Source organism: Oncorhynchus gorbuscha, linkage group LG16, assembly GCF_021184085.1.
Source record: "Oncorhynchus gorbuscha isolate QuinsamMale2020 ecotype Even-year linkage group LG16, OgorEven_v1.0, whole genome shotgun sequence".
NCBI lineage: Eukaryota > Metazoa > Chordata > Actinopteri > Salmoniformes > Salmonidae > Oncorhynchus > Oncorhynchus gorbuscha.
Window position 1 is genome coordinate 77,629,633 of NC_060188.1, and position 18,945 is coordinate 77,648,577.

The window sequence follows — 18,945 nt, forward strand, 5'->3', positions numbered from 1 at the left end:
ATGGTTAAAAGGTTAGGGCCTATCCACAACAGGTCAATTTGATAGAAACACAATTATTATTATTTTTTGTTTGTTTAAAAAAAAAGCACCTTTATTTAACCAGGTAGGCTAGTGGAGAACAAGTTCTCATTTGCAACTGCGACCTGGCCAAGATAAAGCATAGCAGTGTGAACAGACAACACATTTACATTACATTTACATTTAAGTCATTTAGCAAACGCTCTTATCCAGAGCGACTTACAAATTGGTGCATTCCCCTTATGACATCCAGTGGAACAGTCACTTTACAATAGTGCATCTAAATCGTAAAGGGGGGGGTGAGAAGGATTACTTATCCTATCCTAGGTATTCCTTAAAGAGGTGGGGTTTCAGGAGTCTCCGGAAGGTGGTGATTGACTCCGCTGTCCTGGCGTCGTGAGGGAGTTTGTTCCACCATTGGGGGGCCAGAGCAGCGAACAGTTTTGACTGGGCTGAGCGGGAACTGTACTTCCTCAGTGGTAGGGAGGCGAGCAGGCCAGAGGTGGATGAACGCAGTGCCCTTGTTTGGGTGTAGGGCCTGATCAGAGCCTGGAGGTACTGAGGTGCCGTTCCCCTCACAGCTCCGTAGGCAAGCACCATGGTCTTGTAGCGGATGCGAGCTTCAACTGGAAGCCAGTGGAGAGAGCGGAGGAGCGGGGTGACGTGAGAGAACTTGGGAAGGTTGAACACCAGACGGGCTGCGGCGTTCTGGATGAGTTGTAGGGTTTAATGGCACAGGCAGGGAGCCCAGCCAACAGCGAGTTGCAGTAATCCAGACGGGAGATGACAAGTGCCTGGATTAGGACCTGCGCCGCTTCCTGTGTGAGGCAGGGTTGTACTCTGCGGATGTTGTAGAGCATGAACCTACAGGAACGGGCCACCGCCTTGATGTTAGTTGAGAACGACAGAGTGTTGTCCAGGATCACGCCAAGGTTCTTAGCGCTCCGGGAGGAGGACACAATGGAGTTGTCAACCGTGATGGCGAGATCATGGAACGGGCAGTCCTTCCCCGGGAGGAAGAGCAGCTCCGTCTTGCCGAGGTTCAGCTTGAGGTGGTGATCCGTCATCCACACTGATATGTCTGCCAGACATGCAGAGATGCGATTCGCCACCTGGTCATCAGAAGGGGGAAAGGAGAAGATTAATTGTGTGTCGTCTGCATAGCAATGATAGGAGAGACCATGTGAGGTTATGACAGAGCCAAGTGACTTGGTGTATAGCGAGAATAGGAGAGGGCCTAGAACAGAGCCCTGGGGGACACCAGTGGTGAGAGCGCGTGGTGAGGAGACAGATTCTCGCCACGCCACCTGGTAGGAGCGACCTGTCAGGTAGGACGCAATCCAAGCGTGGGCCGCGCCGGAGATGCCGAACTCGGAGAGGGTGGAGAGGAGGATCTGATGGTTCACAGTATCGAAGGCAGCTGATAGGTGTAGAAGGATGAGAGTTAGCTTTAGCAGTGCGGAGCGCCTCCGTGATACAGAGAAGAGCAGTCTCAGTTGAATGACTAGTCTTGAAACCTGACTGATTTGGATCAAGAAGGTCATTCAGAGAGAGATAGCGGGAGAGCTGGCCAAGGACGGCACGTTCAAGAGTTTTGGAGAGAAAAGAAAGAAGGGATACTGTTCTGTAGTTGTTGACATCGGAGGGATCGAGTGTAGGTTTTTTCAGAAGGGGTGCAACTCTCGCTCTCTTGAAGACGGAAGGGACGTAGCCAGCGGTCAGGGATGAGTTGATGAGCGCGGTGAGGTAAGGGAGAAGGTCTCCGGACATGGTCTGGAGAAGAGAGGAGGGGATAGGGTCAAGCGGGCAGGTTGTTGGGCGGCCGGCCGTCACAAGACGCAAGATTTCATCTGGAGAGAGAGGGGAGAAAGAGGTCAGAGCACAGGTTAGGGCAGTGTGAGCAGAACCAGCGGTGTCGTTTGACTTAGCAAACGAGGATCGGATGTCGTCGACCTTCTTTTCAAAATGGTTGACGAAGTCATCTACAGAGAGGGAGGAGGGGGGAGGAGGATTCAGGAGGGAGGAGAAGGTGGCAAAGAGCTTCCTAGGGTTAGAATTTAGAGTGGTAGAAAGTGGCTTTAGCAGCAGAGACAGAGGAGGAAAATGTAGAGAGGAGGGAGTGAAAGGATGCCAGGTCCGCAGGGAGGCAAGTTTTCCTCCATTTCCGCTCGGCTGCCCGGAGCCCTGTTCTGTGAGCTCGCAATGAGTCGTCGAGCCACGGAGCGGGAGGGGAGGACCGAGCCGGCCTGGAGGATAGGGGACATAGAGAGTCAAAGGATGCAGAAAGGGAGGAGAGGAGGGTTGAGGAGGCAGAATCAGGAGATAGGTTGGAGAAGGTTTGAGCAGAGGGAAGAGATGATAGGATGGAAGAGGAGAGAGTAGCGGGGGAGAGAGAGCGAAGGTTGGGACGGCGCGATACCATCCGAGTAGGGGCAGTGTGGGAGGTGTTGGATGAGAGCGAGAGGGAAAAGGATACAAGGTAGTGGTCGGAGACTTGGAGGGGAGTTGCAATGAGGTTAGTGGAAGAACAGCATCTAGTAAAGATGAGGTCGAGGGTATTGCCTGCCTTGTGAGTAGGGGGGGAAGGTGAGAGGGTGAGGTCAAAAGAGGAGAGGAGTGGAAAGAAGGAGGCAGAGAGGAATGAGTCAAAGGTAGACGTGGGGAGGTTAAAGTTGCCCAGAACTGTGAGAGGTGAGCCGTCCTCAGGAAAGGAGCTTATCAAGGCATCAAGCTCATTGATGAACTCTCCGAGGGAACCTGGAGGGCGATAAATGATAAGGATGTTAAGCTTGAAAGGGCTGGTAACTGTGACAGCATGGAATTCAAAGGAGGCGATAGACAGATGGGTAAGGGGAGAAAGAGAGAATGACCACTTGGGAGAGATGAGGATCCCGGTGCCACCACCCCGCTGACCAGAAGCTCTCGGGGTGTGCGAGAACACGTGGGCGAACGAAGAGAGAGCAGTCGGAGTAGCAGTGTTATCTGTGGTGATCCATGTTTCCGTCAGTGCCAAGAAGTCGAGGGACTGGAGGGAGGCATAGACTGAGATGAACTCTGCCTTGTTGGCCGCAGATCGGCAGTTCCAGAGGCTATTTGAGACCTGGAACTCCACGTGGGTCGTGCGCGCTGGGACCACCAGATTAGGGTGGCCGCGGCCACGCGGTGTGGAGCGTTTGTATGTAGGAGAGAACAGGGATAGACAGACACATAGTTGACAGGCTACAGAAGAGGCTACGCTAATGCAAAGGAGATTGGAATGACAAGTGGACTACACGTCTCGAATGTTCAGAAAGTTAAGCTTACGTAGCAAGAATCTTATTGACTAAAATGATTACAATGATACAGTACTGCTGAAGTAGGCTAGCTGGCAGTGGCTGCGTTGTTGACTTTGTAGGCTAGCTGGCAGTGGCTGCGTTGTTGACACTACACTAATCAAGTCGTTCCGTTGAGTGTAATAGTTTCTACAGTGCTGCTATTCGGGGGCTAGCTGGCTACACATGGAGTAAACAATTAACAAGTCAATAACACAGTAAAAAAAAGGGGAGTCTATATACAATGTGTGCAAAAGGCATGAGGAGGTAGGCGAATAATTACAATATTGCAGATTAACACTGGAGTGATAAATGATCAGATGATCATGTACAGGTAGAGATATTGGTGTGCAAAAGAGCAGAAAATTAAATAAATAAAAACTGTGGGGATGAGGTAGGTGAAAATGGGTGGGCTATTTACCAATAGATTATGTACAGCTGCAGCGATCGGTTAGCTGCTCAGATAGCTGATGTTTGAAGTTGGTGAGGGAGATAAAAGTCTCCAACTTCAGCGATTTTTGCAATTCGTTCCAGTCACAGGCAGCAGAATACTGGAACGAAAGGCGGCCGAATGAGGTGTTGGCTTTAGGGATGATCAGTGAGATACACCTGCTGGAGCGCGTGCTTTGTTGCGGGATAGAAAGCCGACTCTTGATTTGATTTTCGATTGGAGATGTTTGATATGGGTCTGGAAGGAGAGTTTGCAGTCTAGCCAGACACCTAGGTACTTATAGGTGTCCACATATTCAAGGTCGGAACCATCCAGTGTGGTGATGCAAGTCGGGCATGCGGGTGCAGGCAGCGATCGGTTGAAAAGCATGCATTTGGTTTTACTAGCGTTTAAGAGCAGTTGGAGGCCACGGAAGGAGTGTTGTATGGCATTGAAGCTCGTTTGGAGGTTAGATAGCACAGTGTCCAATGACTGGCCGAAAGTATATAGAATGGTGTCGTCTGTGTAGAGGTGGATCAGGGAATCGCCCGCAGCAAGACCAACATCATTGATATATACAGAGAAAAGAGTCGGCCCGAGAATTGAACCCTGTGGCACCCCCATAGAGACTGCCAGAGGACCGGACAGCTTGCCCTCCGATTTGACACACTGAACTCTGTCTGCAAAGTAATTGGTGAACCAGGCAAGGTAGTCATCCGAAAAACCGAGGCTACTGAGTCTGCCGATAAGAATCTGGTGATTGACAGAGTCGAAAGCCTTGGCAAGGTTGATGAAGACGGCTGCACAGTACTGTCTTTTATCAATGGCGGTTATGATGTCGTTTAGTACCTTGAGTGTGGCTGAGGTGCACCCGTGACCGGCTCGGAAACCGAATTGCATAGCGGAGAAGGTACAGTGGGATTCGAGATGGTCAGTCACCTGTTTGTTGACTTGGCTTTCGAAGACCTTAGATAGGCAGGGCAGGATGGATATAGGTCTGTAACAGTTTGGGTCCAGGGTGTCACCGCCTTTGAAGAGGGGGATGACTGCGGCAGCTTTCCAGTCCTTGGGGATCTCAGACGATATGAAAGAGAGGTTGAACAGGCTGGTAATAGGGGTTGCGACAATGGCGGCGGATAGTTTCAGAAATAGAGGGTCCAGATTGTCAAGCCCAGCTGATTTATATGGGTCCAGGTTTTGCAGCTCTTTCAGAACATCTGCTATCTGGATTTGGGTAAAGGAGAACCTGGAGAGGCTTTGGCGAGGAGCTGCGGGGGGGCCGGGGCTGTTGGCCGAGGTAGGAGTAGCCAGGCGGAAGGCATGGCCAGCTGTTGAGAAATGCTTGTTGAAGTTTTCGATAATCATGGATTTGTCGGTGGTGACCGTGTTCCCTAGCCTCAGTGCAGTGGGCAGCTGGGAGGAGGTGCTCTTGTTCTCCATGGACTTCACAGTGTCCCAGAACTTTTTGGAGTTGGAGCTACAAGATGCAAACTTCTGCCTGAAGAAGCTGGCCTTAGCTTTCCTGACTGACTGCGTGTATTGGTTCCTGACTTCCCTGAACAGTTGCATATCGCGGGGACTGTTCGATGCTATTGCAGTCCGCCACAGGATGTTTTTGTGCTGGTCGAGGGCAGTCAGGTCTGGAGTGAACCAAGGGCTGTATCTGTTCTTAGTTCTGCATTTTTTGAACGGAGCATGCTTATCTAAAATGGTGAGGAAGTTACTCTTAAAGAATGACCAGGCATCCTCAACTGACGGGATGAGGTCAATGTCCTTGCAGGATACCCGGGCCAGGTCGATTAGAAAGGCCTGCTCACAGAAGTGTTTTAGGGAACGTTTGACAGTGATGAGGGGTGGTCGTTTGACTGCGGCACCGTAGCGGATACAGGCAATGAGGCAGTGGTCGATGAGATCCTGGTTGAAGACAGCGGAGGTGTACTTGGAGGGCCAGTTGGTCAGGAAGACGTCTATGAGGGTGCCCTTGCTTACAGAGTTAGGGTTGTACCTGGTGGGTTCCTTGATGATTTGTGTGAGATTGAGGGCATCTAGCTTAGATTGTAGGACTGCCGGGGTGTTACGCATATCCCAGTTTAAGTCACCTAACAGAACAAACTCTGAAGCTAGATGGGGGGCAATCAATTCACAAATGGTGTCCAGGGCACAGCTAGGAGCTGAGTGGGGTCGGTAGCAGGTGGCAACAGTGAGAGACTTATTTCTGGAGAGAGTAATTTTCAGAATTAGTAGTTCGAACTGTTTGGGTATGGACCTGGAAAGTATGACATTACTTTGCAGGCTATCTCTGCAGTAGACTGCAACTCCTCCCCCTTTGGCAGTTCTATCTTGACGGAAGATGTTATAGTTGGGTATGGAAATCTCTGAATTTTTGGTGCCCTTCCTGAGCCAGGATTCAGACATGGCAAGGACATCAGGGTTAGCAGAGTGTGCTAAAGCAGTGAGTAAAACAAACTTAGGGAGGAGGCTTCTGATGTTGACATGCATGAAGCCAAGGCTTTTTCGATCACAGAAGTCAACAAATGAGGGTGCCTGGGGACATGCAGGGCCTGGGTTTACCTCCACATCACCCGCGGAACAGAGAAGGAGTAGTATGAGGGTGCGGCTAAAGGCTATCAAAACTGGTCGCCTAGAGCGTTGGGGACAGAGAATAAGAGGAGCAGGTTTCTGGGCATGGTAGAATATATTCAGGGCATAATGCGCAGACAGGGTTATGGTGGGGTGCGGGTACGGCGGAGGTAAGCCCAGGCACTGGGTGATGATGAGAGAGGTTTTATCTCTGCACATGCTGGTTGTAATGGGTGAGGTCACCGCATATGTGGGAGGTGGGACAAAGGAGGTATCAGGGGTATGAAGAGTGGGACTAGGGGCTCCACTGTGAACTAAAACAATGATAACTAACCTGAGGAACAGTATACAAGGCATATTGACATTTGAGAGAGACATACAGCGAGGCATACAGTAATCACAGGTGTTGAATTGGGAAAGCTAGCTAAAACAGTGGGTGAGACAACAGCTAATCAGCTAGCATAACAACAGCAGGTAAAATGGCATTGACTAGGCAACGGGGCCGACAGATAGATCAAACAAGCAGAATGGAGTACCGTGATTAATGGACAGTCCAGCGTGCATCAGCTATGTAGCCAAGTGATCAGAGTCCAGGGGCAGCGGTGGATGGGGCAGGGGGGCTGGACTGGCGAGTGTTATCCAGGTTTTAAAAAACTAACAGTGACTAAGTAGCTTGTAGCTAGTTAGCTGGTTTGCTTCTGAAGGTTCTTGAGTGTGTTCTAAAAATAAAAAATAATAGCGATGCCGTATCACATTGGGTGAGGCAGGTTGCCGGAAGGTATAAACAAATTTTTAAAATCGGGAAGAGATGGAAAGTACATATGGGCCACTGCGATGCAGACGGTTAGCAGGCCTGTGCTAACAAGCTAACAGATTAGCAGGCCGGGGTAAACAAGGTAGTAGTTAGCGGACCTGGGTTAAACAAGCTAGCAGTTAGCATGCCGAATTAGCAAGCAAGGAGATAGCGAGGGCTAGAGAGTTAGCCTTTGGAGGACGTCACGATGGGGTGAGTCTGTTTATTCCTCTTCATGCAGTGACATCGATAGACCGGTCGTGGATCCGGGTATAGAAGCCCAGGAGTATGCTAGGAACACAGGAGCTCTGGCCGGGCTAGCTTCAAGCTACGTGGGTGGAAACGCTAGCCAGGAGTAAACAACCAGGGTTGCGGTTTAGCTCGATAGCTAGTTGTGAAGATCCAGCTGAAAAAAATGTTCCGTTTGCGGAGGGAATCCGGGGATAAAAAATAAATAGGTCCGTTATGCTCTGGTTAGCGTCGCGTTGTTCGAACTGGCGAGAGCTTTCCGAGCTAAAGGTTAGCTGATGACCGGTTAGCTGAAGACCGCTAGCATAGCTGGTGGTTAGCTGGCTAACTTCAGTTGAGGGTTCCGGTTCCGAAGTAAATATAAATACTTTAGGAAAAGTAGCTACATTGGGTGAGGCGGATTGCAGGAGAGTATTTGGAAGCTTAGGTTTAGCAAAATGTTTTTAAAGATATGCGAAGAAAAATATCTAAAACGAAAAAGAGACGATATTTACAGATATTTACAGAGAGACGATACGACAGGACGACTTACTGCTACGCCATCTTGGATACGGGGAAATGGGAAAATGTGCGTATTGTTTTTATGCAGATTTTGGAATATTTGCGTAAAAATCGTCAATTGGATGCAAACCTAGCTATTGAGACCCTAAAGACTCTGGCAAGTGTGCTAGTGCAGTGTCATTTTGATTATGCCTGCACAACATGGTTTACCAGCAGCTATGTATCTGTGTACTGTGTCTGTATCTATGTACTGTGTCTGTATCTATGTACTGTGTCTGTATCTATGTACTGTGTCTGTATCTATGTAATGTGTCTGTATCTATGTAATGTGTCTGTATCTGTATCTATGTAATGTATCTGTATCTACGTAATGTGTGTAACGGCTGTCGTAGGTGGAAGAAGGAAAGGACCAAGGTGCAGTGTGCTACATGTTCATTATCTTTTAATTACACTGAACACTAGAACAAAAATAACAAAGGGAACAAACAAAACAGTCCTGTCTGGTATAGAGACAGAGACAGAAAACAACTACCCACAACTCAAGGGCGAAAACAGGCTGCCTAAGTATGGTTCTCAATCAGAGACAACGATTGACAGCTGCCTCTGATTGGGAACCATACCAGGCCAAACACATAGAAATACAAACATAGAACAAAACATAGAATGCCCACCCCAACTCACGCCCTGACCAACCTAAAATAGAGACATAAAAAAAGGAACTAAGGACAGGACGTGACAATGTGTCTGTATGTCACGCCCTGATCTGTTTCACCTGTACTTGTGCTTGTCTCCACCCCCTCCAGGTGTCGCCCATCTTCTCCACTTATCCCCTGGGTATTTACACCTGTGTTTTCTGTCTGTCTGTGCCAGTTTGTAATGTTTGTCAAGCTTACCAGCGTTTGTCCTTTTCGGCTCCTCTCTTTTTCTCGTCCTCCTGGTTTTTGACCCTTGCCTGTCCTGACCCTGTACCTGACCGCTCTGCCTGTCCCTGATCCTGAGGCTGCCTGCCGTCCTGTACCTTTGCTCCACCTCTGGATTACTGAACTCTGCCTGTCCCTGACTCTGAGCCTGCCTGCCGTCTTGTACCTTTGACCCTACTCTGGATTATCGACCCCTGCCTGCCTTGACCTGTCGTTTGCCTGCCCCTGTTGTTACAATAAACATTGTTACTTCACACAGTCTGCACTTGGGTCTTACCTTGATACCTGATAGTCTGACACTGTATCTATGTACTGTGTCTGTATCTATGTAATGTACCTGTATCTATGTAATGTATCAGTATCTATGTAATTCTATATGTATTGATGTAAAAAATAGGGACCACAATGGAAATAAGTCCAGGCTTTATTTGCAATCCCAGTCACTTTTAAAAATCTTTGTACTGTGTATGTACTATATATGTGTATTTTTTCCCCTGACAAATACAATTAATAAATCAATTCAAACTGTGCAGCAGCCATTTGGTGAATGGAAAGAGTCATCTGTTTCAAAACACCAAAAAGTTCAATGACATCCAGAGATTGTCAAGCCAAGCCTTTGATACTGGGTAGACCTACAAGGTAGGGAGAGAGGTTTGTCGAGATTTACATCTATTTATTGTGGTGTTGAAAATGCAAACCATGATATTGTAGTGCCCAAAGTCGGTATGCTTTGTTTATTCGTTGTGTGGTGCATTGGCACAGAAACCTGTTGTCGGAAAATGTGTTGTATACATTTTATATCATGTATAGGCAACTCCAGTCCTGGTGGGTCAGAAGGGAGACACAATCCCCCCCCCCATCCCCAGTAAACACAGCAAAATAAACTACACTGAACAAAAATGTTTTAAAAAACATGCAACAATTTCTAAGATTTTACTGAATTACAGTTCATATAAGGAAATCAGTACATTTAAATGAATGCCCTGGGCCCTAATCTATGGATTTCACATGACTGGGAATACAGATATGTGTCTGTTGGTCACAGATACGTTTTTTAAGTAGGGGCGTGTCATGTTTTGTCATTGATTATCATGTCTTGTCCCTGTGCTTCCCCTTCTATTCGTTTCCCTCTGCTGGTCTTATTAGGTTCTTTCCCTCTTTCTATCCCTCTCTCTCCCCCTCCCTCTCTCACTCTCTCTCTCTATCGTTCCGTTCCTGCTCCCAGCTGTTCCTCATTCTCCTAACTACCTCATTTACTCTTTCACACCTGTCCCCTATTTTGCCCTCTGATTAGAGTCCCTATTTCTCCCTCTGTTTTCCGCTTCTGTCCTTGTCGGATCCTTGTTTGATGTTCGCTGTTCTTGTCCTCGTTCCGTCCTGTCATGTTTTTTGCCTTCTTCAGATGCTGCGTGTGAGCAGGTGTCTAGATCAGCTACGGCCTGCGCCTTCCCGAAGCGACCTGCAGTCTGTGGTCGCATCTTCAGTTGTTCCCCTCTACTGTCTAGAGGGTTTCAGTATTCCTGTTTTGACTTGGAATAAACTCTGTTTCTGTAAAGTCGCTTTTGGGTCCTCATTCACCTGCATAACAGAAGGATCCGACCAAGAATGGACCCAGCGACTACGGATTCTCGCAACACTGCCGTCGAGATCCAGGGAACTATGCTCGGCAGACACGAGCAGGAATTGTCTGCTGCTCGTCATGCCGTTGAGACCCTGGCCGCTCAGGTCTCCGACCTCTCAGGACAGTTTCAGAGTCTTCGTCTCGTGCCACCAGCTACTTCCTGGTCTTCCGAGTCTCCGGAACCTAGGGTTAATAACCCACCATGTTACTCTGGGCAGCCCACTGAGTGCCGCTCCTTTCTCACCCAGTGTGATATTGTGTTCTCTCTCCAGCCCAACACATACTCTAAAGAGAGAGCTCGGATCGCCTACGTCATATCACTCCTTACTGGTCGGGCTCGTGAGTGGGGCACAGCTATCTGGGAGGCAAGGGCTGAGTGTACTAACGATTATCAGAACTTTAAAGAGGAGATGATACGGGTTTTTGATCGTTCAGTTTTTGGGAAGGAGGCTTCCAGGGCCCTGGCTTCCCTATGTCAAGGTGATCGATCCATAACGGATTACTCTATAGAGTTTCGCACTCTTGCTGCCTCCAGTGACTGGAACGAGCCGGCGTTGCTCGCTCGTTTTCTGGAGGGACTCCACGCTGAGGTTAAAGATGAGATTCTCTCCCGGGAGGTTCCTTCCAGCGTGGACTCTTTGATTGCACTCGCCATCCGCATAGAACGACGGGTAGATCTTCTTCACCGAGCTTGTGGAAGAGAGCTCGCGTTAACGGTGTTCCCCCTCTCCGCATCTCAACCATCTCCTCCCACCGGTTCAGAGACTGAGCCCATGCAGCTGGGAGTTATTCACATCTCGACTAAGGAGAGGGAACGGAGAATCACCAACCGCCTTTGCCTCTATTGCGGTTCTGCTGGACATTTTGTCATTTCATGTCCAGTTAAAGGCCAGAGCTCATCAGTAAGCGGAGGGCTACTGGTGAGCGCTACTACTCAGGTCTCTCCATCAAGATCCTGTACTACCTTGTCGGTCCATCTACGCTGGACCGGTTCGGCAGCTTCCTGCAGTGCCTTGATAGACTCTGGGGCTGAGGGTTGTTTTATGGACGAAGCATGGGCTCGGAAATTAGTGTAGTGTCAACAACGCACCCACTGCCAGCTGGCCTACTTCAGCAGTACTGTATCATTTTAATCATTTAAGTCAATAAGATTCTTGCTACGTAGCTTAACTTTCTGAACATTCGAGACGTGTAGTCCACTTGTCATTCCAATCTCCTTTGCATTAGCGTAGCCTCTTCTGTAGCCTGTCAACTATGTGTCTGTTTATCCCTGTTCTCTCCTCTCTGCACAGACCATACAAACGCTCCACACCGCGTGGCCGCGGCCACCCTACTCTGGTGGTCCCAGCGCGCACGACCCACGTGGAGTTCCAGGTCTCCGGTAGCCTCTGGAACTGCCAATCTGCGGTCAACAAGGCAGAGTTCATCTCAGCCTATGCCTCCCTCCAGTCCCTCGACTTCTTGGCACTGACGGAAACATGGATCACCACAGACAACACTGCTACTCCTACTGCTCTCTCTTCGTCCGCCCACGTGTTCTCGCACACCCCGAGAGCTTCTGGTCAGCGGGGTGGTGGCACCGGGATCCTCATCTCTCCCAAGTGGTCATTCTCTCTTTCTCCCCTTACCCATCTGTCTATCGCCTCCTTTGAATTCCATGCTGTCACAGTTACTAGCCCTTTCAAGCTTAACATCCTTATCATTTATCGCCCTCCAGGTTCCCTCGGAGAGTTCATCAATGAGCTTGATGCCTTGATAAGCTCCTTTCCTGAGGACGGCTCACCTCTCACAGTTCTGGGCGACTTTAACCTCCCCACGTCTACCTTTGACTCTTTCCTCTCTGCCTCCTTCTTTCCACTCCTCTCCTCTTTTGACCTCACCCTCTCACCTTCCCCCTACTCACAAGGCAGGCAATACGCTCGACCTCATCTTTACTAGATGCTGTTCTTCCACTAACCTCATTGCAACTCCCTCCAAGTCTCCGACCACTACCTTGTATCCTTTTCCCTCTCGCTCTCATCCAACACCTCCCACACTGCCCCTACTTGGATGGTATCGCGCCGTCCCAACCTTCGCTCTCTCTCCCCCGCTACTCTCTCCTCTTCCATCCTATCATCTCTTCCCTCCGCTCAAACCTTCTCCCACCTATCTCCTGATTCTGCCTCCTCAACCCTCCTCTCCTCCCTCTCTGCATCCCTTGACTCTCTATGTCCCCTATCCTCCAGGCCGGCTCGGTCCTCCCCTCCCGCATCGTGGCTCGATGACTCATTGCGAGCTCACAGAACAGGGCTCCGGGCAGCCGAGCGGAAATGGAGGAAAACTCGCCTCCCTGTGGACCTGGCATCCTTTCACTCCCTCCTCTCTACATTTTCCTCCTCTGTCTCTGCTGCTAAAGCCACTTTCTACCACGCTAAATTCCAAGCATCTGCCTCTAACCCTAGGAAGCTCTTTGCCACCTTCTCCTCCCTCCTGAATCCTCCTCCCCCCCTCCTCCCTCTCTGCAGATGACTTCGTCAACCATTTTGAAAAGAAGGTCGACGACATCCGATCCTCGTTTGCTAAGTCAAACGACACCGCTGGTTCTGCTCACACTGCCCTACCCTGTGCTCTGACCTCTTTCTCCCCTCTCTCTCCAGATGAAATCTCGCATCTTGTGACGGCCGGCCGCCCAACAACCTGCCCGCTTGACCCTATCCCCTCCTCTCTTCTCCAGACCATTTCCGGAGACCTTCTCACCTCGCTCATCAACTCATCCCTGACCGCTGGCTACGTCCCTTCCGTCTTCAAGAGAGCGAGAGTTGTACCCCTTCTGAAAAAACCTACACTCGATCCCTCCGATGTCAACAACTACAGACCAGTATCCCTTCTTTCTTTTCTCTCCAAAACTCTTGAACGTGCCGTCCTTGGCCAGCTCTCCCGCTATCTCTCTCAGAATGACCTTCTTGATCCAAATCAGTCAGGTTTCAAGACTAGTAATTCAACTGAGACTGCTCTTCTCTGTATCACGGAGGCGCTCCGCACTGCTAAAGCTAACTCTCTCTCCTCTGCTCTCATCCTTCTAGATCTATCGGCTGCCTTCGATACTGTGAACCATCAGATCCTCCTCTCCACCCTCTCCGAGTTGGACATCTCCGGCACGGCCCACGCTTGGATTGCGTCCTACCTGACAGGTCGCTCCTACCAGGTGGCGTGGCGAGAATCTGTCTCCTCACCACGCGCTCTCACCACTGGTGTCCCCCAGGGCTCTGTTCTTGGCCCTCTCCTATTCTCGCTATACACCAAGTCACTTGGCTCTGTCATAACCTCACATGGTCTCTCTTATCATTGCTATGCAGACGACACACAATTAATCTTCTCCTTTCCCCCTAACCTCTCATGGTCTCTCTTATCATTGCTATGCAGACGACACACACTAATCTTCCTTTCCCCTTCTGATGACCAGGTGGCGAATCGCATCTCTGCATGTCTGGCAGACATATCAGTGTGGATGACGGATCACCACCTCAAGCTGAACCTCGGCAAGACGGAGCTGCTCTTCCTCCCGGGGAAGGACTGCCCGTTCCATGATCTCGCCATCACGGTTGACAACTCCATTGTGTCCTCCTCCCAGAGCGCCAAGAACCTTGGCGTGATCCTGGACAACACCCTGTCGTTCTCAACCAACATCAAGGCGGTGGCCCGTTCCTGTAGGTTCATGCTCTACAACATCCGCAGAGTACGACCCTGCCTCACACAGGAAGCGGCGCAGGTCCTAATCCAGGCACTTGTCATCTCCCATCTGGATTACTGCAACTCGCTGTTGGCTGGGCTCCCTGCCTGTGCCATTAAACCCCTTCAACTCATCCAGAACGCCGCAGCCCGTCTGGTGTTCAACCTTCCCAAGTTCTCTCACGTCACCCCGCTCCTCCGTTCTCTCCACTGGCTTCCAGTTGAAGCTCGCATCCGCTACAAGACCATGGTGCTTGCCTACGGAGCTGTGAGGGGAACGGCACCTCAGTACCTCCAGGCTCTGATCAGGCCCTACACCCAAACAAGGGCACTGCGTTCATCCACCTCTGGCCTGCTCGCCTCCCTACCACTGAGGAAGTACAGCTCCCGCTCAGCCCAGTCAAAACTGTTCGCTGCCCTGGCCCCCCCAATGGTGGAACAAACTCCCTCACGACGCCAGGACAGCGGAGTCAATCACCACCTTCCGGAGACACCTGAAACCCCACCTCTTTAAGGAATACCTAGGATAGGATAAGTAATCCCTCTCACCCCCCCCCTTAAGATTTAGATGCACTATTGTAAAGTGACTGTTCCACTGGATGTCATAAGGTGAATGCACCAATTTGTAAGTCGCTCTGGATAAGAACGTCTGCTAAATGACTTAAATGTAAATGGAAACATGACATTCCTCTCAGACAGTTAGGGGGAGCCCACGCCCATGTTCGCCTTAGATGGTAGTCTTCTCCCCAGTATCAGATGTGAGACATTACCTTTAACCCTCACAGTATCTGGTAACCACAGTGAGACCATTTCCTTTTTGATTTTTCGTTCACCTTTTACACCTGTTGTTTTGGGTCATCCCTGGCTAGTATGTCATAATCCTTCTATTAATTGGTCTAGTAATTCTATCCTATCCTGGAACGTTTCTTGTCATGTGAAGTGTTTAATGTCTGCTATCCCTCCTGTTTCTTCTGTCCCCTCTTCTCAGGAGGAACCTGGTGATTTGACAGGAGTGCCGGAGGAATATCATGATCTGCGCACGGTCTTCAGTCGGTCCAGAGCCAACTCCCTTCCTCCTCACCGGTCGTATGATTGTTGTATTGATCTCCTTCCGGGGACCACTCCCCCTCGGGGTAGACTATACTCTCTGTCGGCTCCCGAACGTAAGGCTCTCGAGGATTATCTGTCTGTTTCTCTCGACGCCGGTATCGTGGTGCCTTCTTCCTCTCCCGCCGGAGCGGGGGTTTTTTTTGTTAAGAAGAAGGACGGTACTCTGCGCCCCTGCGTGGATTATCGAGGGCTGAATGACATAACGGTTAAGAATCGTTATCCGCTTCCCCTTATGTCGTCAGCCTTCGAGATTCTGCAGGGAGCCAGGTTCTTTACTAAGTTGGACCTTCGTAACGCTTACCATCTCGTGCGCATCAGAGAGGGGGACGAGTGGAAAACGGCGTTCGGTCTCGCTAATGCTCCAGCTGTCTTTCAGGCATTAGTTAATGATGTACTGAGAGACATGCTGCACATCTTTGTTTTCGTTTACCTTGACGATATCCTGATTTTTTCTCCGTCACTCGAGATTCATGTTCAGCACGTTCGACGTGTACTCCAGCGCCTTTTAGAGAATTGTCTCTACGTGAAGGCTGAGAAGTGCGCCTTTCATGTCTCCTCTGTCACATTTCTCTGTTCTGTTATTTCCGCTGAAGGCATTCAGATGGATCCCGCTAAGGTCCAGGCTGTCAGCGATTGGCCCGTTCCTAAGTCACGTGTCGAGTTGCAGCGCTTTCTCGGTTTCGCTAATTTCTATCGGCGTTTCATTCGTAATTTTGGTCAAGTGGCTACCCCTCTCACAGCTCTTACTTCTGTCAAGACGTGCTTTAAGTGGTCCGGTTCCGCCCAGGGAGCTTTTGATCTCCTCAAGAAGCGTTTTACATCCGCTCCTATCCTTGTTACTCCTGACGTCACTAAACAATTCATTGTCGAGGTTGACGCTTCAGAGGTGGGCGTGGGAGCCATTCTGTCCCAGCGCTTCCATTCCGACGATAAGGTCCATCCTTGCGCTTATTTTTCTCATCGCCTGTCGCCATCGGAACGCAACTATGATGTGGGTAACCGCGAACTGCTCGCCATCCGCTTAGCCCTAGGCGAATGGCGACAGTGGTTGGAGGGGGCGACCGTCCCTTTTGTCGTTTGGACTGACCATAAGAACCTTGAGTACATCCGTTCTGCCAAACGACTCAATGCACGTCAAGCTCGTTGGGCGTTGTTTTTCGCTCGTTTCGAGTTTGTGATTTCTTATCGCCCGGGAAATAAGAACACCAAGCCTGATGCCTTATCCCGTCTCTTTAGTTCTTCTGTGGCTTCTACCGACCCCGAAGGGATTCTCCCTGAAGGGCGTGTTGTCGGGTTGACTGTCTGGGGAATTGAGAGACAGGTAAAGCAAGCACTCACTCACACTGCGTCGCCGCGCGCTTGTCCTAGTAACCTTCTTTTCGTTCCTGTCTCTACTCGTCTGGCTGTTCTTCAGTGGGCTCACTCTGCCAAGTTAGCTGGCCACCCCGGCGTTCGGGGTACGCTTGCTTCTATTCGCCAGCGGTTTTGGTGGCCTACTCAGGAGCGTGACACGCGCCGTTTCGTGGCTGCTTGTTCGGACTGGGCGCAGACTAAGTCAGGTAACTCTCCTCCTGCCGGTCGTCTCAGACCGCTTCCCATTCCTTCTCGACCATGGTCTCACATCGCCTTAGACTTTATTACCGGTCTGCCTTCGTCTGCGGGGAAGACTGTGATTCTTACGGTTGTCGATAGGTTCTCTAAGGCGGCACATTTCATTCCCCTCGCTAAGCTTCCTTCCGCTAAGGAGACGGCACAAATCATCATTGAGAATGTGTTCAGAATTCATGGCCTCCCGTTAGACGGCGTTTCAGACAGAGGCCCGCAATTCACGTCACAGTTTTGGAGGGAGTTCTGTCGTTTGATTGGTGCTTCCGTCAGTCTCTCTTCCGGTTTTCATCCCCAGTCTAACGGTCAAGCAGAAAGGGCCAATCAGACGATTGGTCGCATATTACGCAGCCTTTCTTTTCGTAACCCTGCGTCTTGGGCAGAACAGCTCCCCTGGGCAGAATACGCTCACAACTCACTTCCTTCGTCTGCTACCGGGCTATCTCCGTTTCAGAGTAGTCTTGGGTACCCGCCTCCTCTGTTCTCATCCCAGCTCGCCGAGTCCAGCGTTCCCTCCGCTCAGGCTTTTGTCCAACGTTGTGAGCGCACCTGGAGGAGGGTCAGGTCTGCACTTTGCCGTTACAGGGCGCAGACTGTGAGAGCCGCCAATAAACGTAGGATTAAGAGTCCTAGGTATTGTCGCGGTCAGAGAGTGTGGCTTTCCACTCGTAACCTTCCCCTTACGACAGCTTCTCGCAAGTTGACTCCGCGGTTCATTGGTCCGTTCCGTGTCTCTCAGGTCGTCAATCCTGTCGCTGTGCGACTGCTTCTTCCGCGACATCTTCGTCGCGTCCACCCTGTCTTCCATGTCTCCTGTGTCAAGCCTTTTCTTCGCGCCCCCGTTCGTCTTCCCTCCCCCCGTCCTTGTCGAGGGCGCTCCTATTTACAAGGTACGGAAGATCATGGACATGCGTTCTCGGGACGTGGTCACCAGTACTTAGTGGATTGGGAGGGTTACGGTCCTGAGGAGAGGAGTTGGGTTCCATCTCGGGACGTGCTGGACCGTTCGTTGATTGATGATTTCCTCCGTTGCCGCCAGGGTTCCTCCTCGAGTGCGCCAGGAGGCGCTCGGTGAGTGGGGGGGGTACTGTCATGTTTTGTCATTGATTATCATGTCTTGTCCCTGTGCTTCCCCTTCTATTCGTTTCCCTCTGCTGGTCTTATTAGGTTCTTTCCCTCTTTCTATCCCTCTCTCTCCCCCTCCCTCTCTCTCTCGCTCTCTCTCTCTATCGTTCCGTTCCTGCTCCCAGCTGTTCCTCATTCTCCTAACTACCTCATTTACTCTTTCACACCTGTCCCCTATTTTGCCCTCTGATTAGAGTCCCTATTTCTCCCTCTGTTTTCCACTTCTGTCCTTGTCGGATCCTTGTTTGATGTTCGCTGTTCTTGTCCTCGTTCCGTCCTGTCATGTTTTTTGCCTGATCAGTGTGCGCCCCCAAAAAATAACAAGTTAGACAAGCCTACTGGGCTAAAAATGGACCAGCCCATTAGGCATTTGCCAGAAATACCAGATGGCAGGTCCACCACTGCACCTGCATCCCACACAGCTCTACTGGACAGATGGGACATGGAGGAAGAGAGAAATAATAGCCTATGTCTTTATCAAGCCTTATAAGACAAGACCTGTATAGAAAGATACTGTAGTCATCATTCTACTGCTGGAGTTAGAAAGTGATGTAAAGCACAATCAGGGTGAGATACTGAGATAAAGGTAGCTAATTACTGTCTTAAAAGGATAACACAGCTTCCGGTTAATCAGATGAGGTGGATGTCATCAGCAGTACATACACAACTGTGTTATGGGAATGTTCTTTCCAACATACAGTAAGAAGTCTCCACAGTATGGACAGATTTGATTTCCCATCTGACACTTTACCAACTCCAAGTCGATTGCAAATAGGTTTTTAATTCATTCTATGGCCATACAAACATGCTGTCATACTGTCAAGACATTCAAGAAATGTTAACATCCAATCTCACCAAGTCAAATGCTAGTTATTACAGTATGACCTTGGATGCAGATTGTCATTAAAAGTTTGCTTCATCACATGCAATGTGTCTGAAAAAAACCTTTGAACAGGCCTAGCTAGTGTCATTGT